At 53.2% G+C, this 7,623-nt stretch overlaps 1 pseudogene; it reads right to left on the minus strand.

Moving 5' to 3' along the window:
• Nucleotides 1–5,723: 5,723 nt before the first annotated feature.
• Nucleotides 5,724–6,806, minus strand: LOC139831565 (uncharacterized; annotated as a pseudogene).
• Between the last annotated feature and the right edge of the window lie 817 nt (nt 6,807–7,623).

The raw sequence follows: 7,623 nt of genomic DNA on the forward strand, positions 1-7,623 counted from the left end.
CATACAGCCACCTCATGGCGGCGTTTAATTCGTCAAGTATCATAGTAGGCAATGGGTCTAAAATTCATATCTATTCTGCCGGCCACAACTCCCACAGCCTGTACCCCTTTTCTCTGAATAAAAAGACAGAAGGCTCGGAGTAAGCTCGGCTTTGAATTAACGAAGCCATCAACCGGCTAGAGGTTACACCAGAAGTTACAACACACACGCGCAAAGCGCAAACCGAAACACAATGCAGAAGATAACACAAGTAACGTCAAGCCCGCCGAAATGCCAACTCGAACCATGAAAAGGAAGCTTTGTCTTCTGCAGCACCGGAGCAATCACGGCCATGTCCGCACCAACAAACCTCCACCGCACCAAGACTGCAATCCACGGGAAACTCAACGACGGGCCAACCACCTAACAGAGCTTGAGGAGCCAAAGGAGGGGGGGGGGGGGTCTTGCGGCGACGCCTCCAAGAAGGTGAATCGCGCTAGAGTGCGCCATCGTCACCGGCAGAGACAGAAGGTCCTGCAAAGTTTTCACCCAGACCCTAGAGCCGCCACCCCTGGAGCTCGAGCTAGGTCCAGACCTGGAACACAACATCATCCCCTGGCATTGGGATAAGCACGCCAGCAAGGGCTACGACCAGACGCCAACCTAGCAAAGCCCCCCAAGGCGCTAGGGAGGACATCAGCTACCGCAGCAAGCCGTGTAAAAGCAGCCAAGCCGACATTGTGAGAGGGCTGTAACACCAGCAAGAGGTCACAGCGTGATCCACAAGACACTACCAGAGAGGCATGCCCAAAGTGAGGCCCCTAAGGAGAGCAGATTGAGGCGGAGGGACGAAGCCCATCACTTCGAACAGGAGGGACAACATCGGGACGCCTTCAACAAGGGAGCGACACCCGCAGGTACCGCCGTCACTGGCACATGCAACTGCCATGTGCAGCTTTCGCTGAGGTCGATAAACCCGATCAAAGTTCCGGACGCCATCGCGAGGGCGTAGAGCAGACAAAGCACAAATCATTGTCGCGCCCCCAACCGAAGCCGCACTAAACACTAGCCCCAACTAGACTCAAGCGCAAGGTGAACGCAGACTGGCTGGCAATGCCCGGCCAGACCCAGATCTAGACGTCGACGATGCTAGATCGGTGGCAACCCGACGACCCCACCATCCCTAGAGCGTCACCACCTGCGCGAGCGCGACCAAACTGGTCGGAGGGGAAGCGTACCATAGCCACGAGAGCAGTTGTAGCAGCGAGCATGCTGCCTACCCCGGCGAGCACGCGCTGGCTCAAGGACCCACTCCTAGATGGCCTGCAAGAATGTCGCCCACAACGGCAATGAAACAGTCAGAAACCCCCATGGTCTCGACACAGTTGAGTAGGACCGCCGGACCCCGGCCATCGCGCAGGACGGTCAACTCGATGCTCAGCGGACACCATCAACCCCAGCCGGGCGACAACGACATGCAGGGGGGGCACGATGGGGAAGGCAAGGGTGTGAGGGTGACCGGGCCCACCAAGCCTAGATCTAGGCCCGCGGGACAAGATCTGGCCGCCCCCACGAGCACCCCCTGCAGCACCGGCGGCGGCGGCCAGAGGCTCCACCACCGCGCCCAGGCAGGAGCTACGCCATGGCGGGAGCCCGCAGCAGCCGGGGCCAGGACCGGCGCCTTCCTCCGCCGCAGAAATGAGGCCGCCCCGACGTTGCGTCCCTGCGTGCGGGATAGAGGGAGGCCGCCGCCAGGGCTTTGCCCGGCGGCTCCCGCCGACGGCGGCGACGAGGGAAGGGAGGGCCGGGGAGGCGCGCGGGCGTGCGGCGGCGGCGCCCCGGCCGCCCTCGAGGGGGGGGGGGGGGGGCGACGGGAGCGGGAGGGAGAGAGACAATATTCCAAAAGCCAATTAATCTTGCGAATCCTTGTTTTGGCGTGCAAATTCAATCCCGGTAATCCTTTGTCTTTTTAGTTTGACCCAAATGATTTTCCCGTGAGGGACCTGTCCACGCGGACACTTCTTGTGAGATTCATTAGCAGCGGCGAGCCATACCCCTTCTTTGGCGATCTTGCATCTCCGGTCGCCGCCTTGGAGGTCACCACCACACCTGATCTATATCATCGTCGACTTGGTCATTTCAGTGTTTTTATTCTTTTTTATCAATTCATGTGATAAACCAGCCAACACCTCTCTTTGTGAGGCATGTAAGCTCTGAGGCCAGCCTAGATTACCTTTTTTCTTCTTCCTATAGCTAGATAGAGGGAAGTCGCTAACTGCCGAATCATGGTGTATGCCGCAGCTCCTCATTGAACTACACCGCCCACCAAGTCGTGTCACCATCGTGTATTGCGAAAATGCGAGTGCCATGTGTGTGTTGTCAAGTCCTAGGTTGCAGTGGTGAATCTAGCGCATTTTTCTTGGATGGGTCAGACCAAACTTGGGCTGTTTTTTCTATTTTAGTTTTTTCTACGAAAGACAAATGGATTGGCCTACGTATACATAGTCAAGAGTTTGCTGGAAAAAAAAAAGGAAAATCACTTTGCTGATGTGTTCAGTAAGGGCGTACCGTCAGCGGTCTTCACTGAATTTTCAGATCCATCCCACTCTATTAGACGTGCTAAGAGCTCGTGTTGGGCTTGGAAGCTGGAACTGTATTTGCTTGGTGGAATTTCGGCCAGGATCGAAGTATGGGCCTCGCCGGCATGTCTGCCCACATGTCCACGCAGACTCGATGAGCCGCGCACAATCAGACTGCAGATTGGATGGTCTGCGCACGGGATGGTCCGGTCCGGCCCAGTCCGAACCCAATCCAGCAAGACTGCCTGCTTTGCGAAACCGATGTTGGAAAGTTGCAAGTCTGGAACGTGATATACTGTAGTACATGACGTAGCATCTCAAGCCGTTTTGTGCGAAGGACTGCCATCCATGCACGAACACGATGACGATCGATCAACCGGTCCGGATTGACTTTGTTCGTGTGTTCTTCTGTTTCGGCGTGCGTGACTGCTCGGACCCGTTTTGGAACATAGAACTGCGCAGGAAGTCAGTCGTACAAGCTGCACCACCGTTTTCCTCCTGAAACCGTACCGATCGCGATCGGCACATTGAGAAAGATGTTGGATTCCGGTCCACCGGCCACCCGCCGCACAACACCTGCTGCGTCCTCTTAATAAATACTTCCTTCTTGCCAAAATATAGTGTCTTTAAGATTTTCCCAAAATCAAACGATATGAAGTTCGATCATATATATAGAAAACATCAACAACATACAGAATACCAAATCAATACCATCAGATTCATTATGATGTATACTTTCATATGGTATACATTAGATATTTTATATGTTGATATACATTCCCTATATACTTGGTCAAACTTAACGGTGTCTGACGTTCGAAAAATCTTATATGCACTACATTTTGGCAAAGAGGGAGTACTAGTCTTGTGTACGACGAGTGCCTATCGGTCACACGGTGTGGGTATCAAGTCTAGAGAGAGAACTCGGAAAAAGTAATAAATGCCCAGTTATAATAAATGTTGGGCTTTCTACTAGTCTATTTTTAGTACAGTACAAAAAGTCATTCCTTCAATTTTATATTAGTTTTATTTCATATATTATGAAGTTATATTAAATCAACCACATAACACTTTATCAAAAAAGAGTCACCTACTCCCTCCTTTTATAAATATAAGATATTTTAGATACTTCAAAGTGAACTAGAGACACACCATAATGGGTGAAACTACATACTAAAAATAGACTAGTAGAAAGCCCAAAAGGAGTACAAGTATATAAGTATATACAGTGCGCGAGATATTTTCTTAGGAAACATTCCGGGGAAAACAGTGTGGCTTGGTGGGTCACATAAATATCAAGAAAATATCATCAACACAAAATCAAAATCAAAGTGTCACGCCCATGCTCCACCTGATTGGATTCGAAGAAATAAAGACATCGCTAGCGAATCCGATGCAAACGGATTGTGGTTGTCCATTTTGGTTCGCATGGGCACGAAGGCAATAAAAGTACAGCCCAACGGTCCGACTTAAACAGATCGAGCTATCCACGACAACCCATACGTGATCAAATTTAGGATGGCAATGCATGGCCGTGGACAGCCAGCGCGCCCGCACTCGCCCCCCTCCCTTTTCTGTCCCCAGGGCCCGCACAGCAGTGGCACATAAGACACTTCCTCTCCCGCCACTGAAAAGTCGATTTCCGCCGAGGCCAATACTCTTGCCTTTGATGGACGATGTCACCGCCATGGACTTCACGCCCTCCGCCCCAACCTGCCACCCCTTCGTTCCCAACTATCGCCCCACTGCAAGCCCCTGTGTCGGTCGGAAGAAGAAGGCCACGACCTCGAAGAAAGAGATGACGTCGATAGAGAGGGCCAATGAGAAAAAAGAAGCGCGGCGGACGGAACACCTCTGTGAGGGTAAAGAAAACCCAACAAGCCACCGATGTCGTAGCAAAGGTCGCCACTAAGATGGCCATGGTCATTCAGGCCAACCCAAAGGCACTAATCTCTAAAGCCGTTGTACAAGCCATCCTCTTAATCAAGCAAGAGAGGCTCTAGGTTCAAGCCGCCTCTTCCACAAGCTTAGTGTCTTCCCATGACGCATAGCCGTATTTGGTACGTCGCTCACCTCATTGATGCCTACAGTAGCACACCTCCCGTCTCAGTGGGTTGAGATCATCGTCACCGGAGGTCCCGCTGTACCCGGGCGGCCTTGCGGCACCTTTCCCTGACCTCAACCACATGCTTGTGGGTGCCGATTAGGGACTTGCGTCTGTAAAGAAAGCATGGGCTACCTCGCCGCTGAACATGCCGCCGCCCCGCAACTTGTTCGACGGAATGCCTGACCCTACGCTAGACGACGAGGTATGCTCTCAACACATATGCTTGCTCGTCCATTATCATTGAATACTATGCTGATGAAGGCGACACCTACATGCGTGCTATCAAAATTAGTTCTATAAGTTTTTTGTTATGAAAGATTTGTTCCAATTGTTCTAAAAGATTTGTTGCTCTTGTTGTAACATTTTTTGTTCCGGAAAATTAGTTCCATAAGCTTTTTTCGACTTCTTGTTTCTTCTGTTCCGTTCCGGTGTGTTCGTCCGTGTCTGCGTGACTTTCTTTTTTTACTGCTCGACCCGTTTTGGAACGTGGAATCTTGGAGGAAGTCAGTTCAGGCTGCACGACTGAATTCCTCCTGAAACCGTACTGATGGACACATGGAAGAGTTCATGGAGTCCGCCGGCCGCGTCACAACTGATCGCACGGGGCGCACGATAGGACCTGCTCCTACCACAAGGCTACAGACGGGCACATGGAAGAGTTCGTGGAGTCCGCCGGCCCGCACGATACGACCTGCTCCTACCGCTACAAAAGTCAGCAGCTGCATTAAAACGTACGCTTCTCTTAGGGCATCTCCAACCGGGCGACCCAAACGGACGCGCTGGGCCGTCCGTTTTGGGCCGTTTGCGTGGCCGAGCGGACGCGCGGATGTCGCCCCGCGTCCGCGCGTCCGTTTGGGTCGCGCGCTGCGCCCAACGCGGGATTTGGGTCGCGTTGCCCTATGGTATGTTTTTCTTGTAAATTCACTAGAAAAACGCAAAACCATATTGTATAAAATATATAAAATAGTTAAAATGCTCAAATGTATTACACATTACATAGTCCATGTAATCAAGGATAAAGTATTATTCAAATAAAATGAAAAAACGATACAAATGCTCTAGGCTTCAGGATTTCCTTCATCATTGTTGTTTGCAGCATTGCTGCCTACATGCTGCCACATGTGCTCGACCAAATCAGCCTGAAGCTGGTTGTGTACAGCCAGATCTCTAATTTCATGGTGCGCATGAAGAATGTCCTGGAATGATGCCGGACCACCTTGAGGAGTAACCAACTCTCCTTGGCCTTCCCAGTCATTATCAAAGAGTGAATCATCCCGCTCTACCTCAACAATCATGTTATGCATGATTACACAAGCGATCATCACCTCCCACAGAGTTTGCACATCCCAGGCTCTGGCAGGGTGTCTGACGATAGCCCAACGAGCTTGGAGGATGCCAAACGCGCGCTCCACATCTTTCCGGGCTGCCTCCTGCTCTTTGGCAAACCTTGCCTCCTGCTCTGAGGTGGGGTTTCGGATTGTCTTCACGAGTGTAGCCCAAGGTGGATAGATACCATCAGCAAGGTAGTACCCCTTGGTGTAGTGGTGGCCATTGATCTCAAAATCCACATCAGGGGACTGACCGTACGCTAGCCTATCAAACACCGGAGAGCGCTGCAGCACATTGATATCATTGTGCGAGCCAGCCATTCCGAAGAATGAGTGCCAAATCCATGTGTCATGGGAAGCAACAGCTTCAAGAATGACTGTGCACCCCTCAGAATGGCCGCTGTATGCCCCCTACCAACCAAAGGGGCAGTTCTTCCACTCCCAGTGCATGCAGTCTATGCTGCCAAGCATCCCAGGAAACCCCCTGGAAGAGTTGATCGACAACAGACGAGCTGTGTCCTCTGCATTAGGTTGCCGGAGGTACTGTTCTCCGAACGAACCGATCACTGCTCTGCAGAACCTGTACATCGATTCCAGGGCGGTTGACTCACTCATGCGCGTGTACTCATCTACGAAATCACCGGCAACGCCATATGCGAGCATCCTAATCGCTGCCGTGCATTTCTGGTACGAAGAGAGGCCTACCTTGCCAAGTGCATCCACTTTCGCACAGAAGTAGTCGTCGTAGATCTTCACGCCATCCATTATCCGGCGGAACAGCGGCCTGGTCATCCGAAAACGACGGCGAAACATGACCGGCACGAACAATGCCTTGGGTTGGAAGTAGTCGTTGTAGAGCTGGTCGTGGCCGCGTTCTCTTTCGCGGTCCAAGGCGGCCGCGCGGCCCGGCAAGGACCCCCGGTGCACGGGAATCTGCGAGACAATGTGCTCGTGGATGAGCAGCGCAGCATCCGTGAAAAATTCGTCGTCGGACTCCTCTTCTGACGACGTGTCGATGAAGTTCTTGAAGTAGTATTCGTCGTCGCTGTCCACCATGATCTGAAAAGGGACACATTTTAGTTCGAGCATTTCAACGAACACCTCGCAGGGGGAGGCGATCCAAATGCTTCCGTAGGGACATGCAGGCATGGCCGTCTCAGCCGACTTGCGGTCTGGAAACACGGGCAGGAGAGCTCACCTCCGGCGGGAACGGCGCAGCTGCGAACGGCGGGAGGTGTCGCGGCGGTGAGAGGACAACAGCGCCGGCGGCGGCGTCCTCCGACTCTGCTACGACGCGGCGAAAGCAGCGCGGGGCCTCGACCTATGCTTCCGCCCCGCTTGCCGGCGTCTCGATGACGATGGCCGGCGTCGACGCGCTCCCAAATCGCCGGTCCGTGGGTGGCGGCGGAGCGGTGGGGAGATGTGTGCGACGGGCTTGTGTTTTGGGAGGCAGACAGGCGGGCCAGGGGCGGACAAGGGAGGACGCGAGCGACCAGCCTTTCGCGTCCGCGGCCACGCAAACTCGTCCAAGATTTGGGCCGGGTTTGGGTCGTCCCGGACGCCCCGGCCATCCGTTTTAGGGATGGGTCCGCGCGCTGGGCCGCGGTTTTGTCCGTTTCGACCCATCCGG

This window comes from Lolium perenne, chromosome 5 (genome assembly GCF_019359855.2).
Source record: "Lolium perenne isolate Kyuss_39 chromosome 5, Kyuss_2.0, whole genome shotgun sequence".
In the NCBI taxonomy this organism is placed as follows: domain Eukaryota; kingdom Viridiplantae; phylum Streptophyta; class Magnoliopsida; order Poales; family Poaceae; genus Lolium; species Lolium perenne.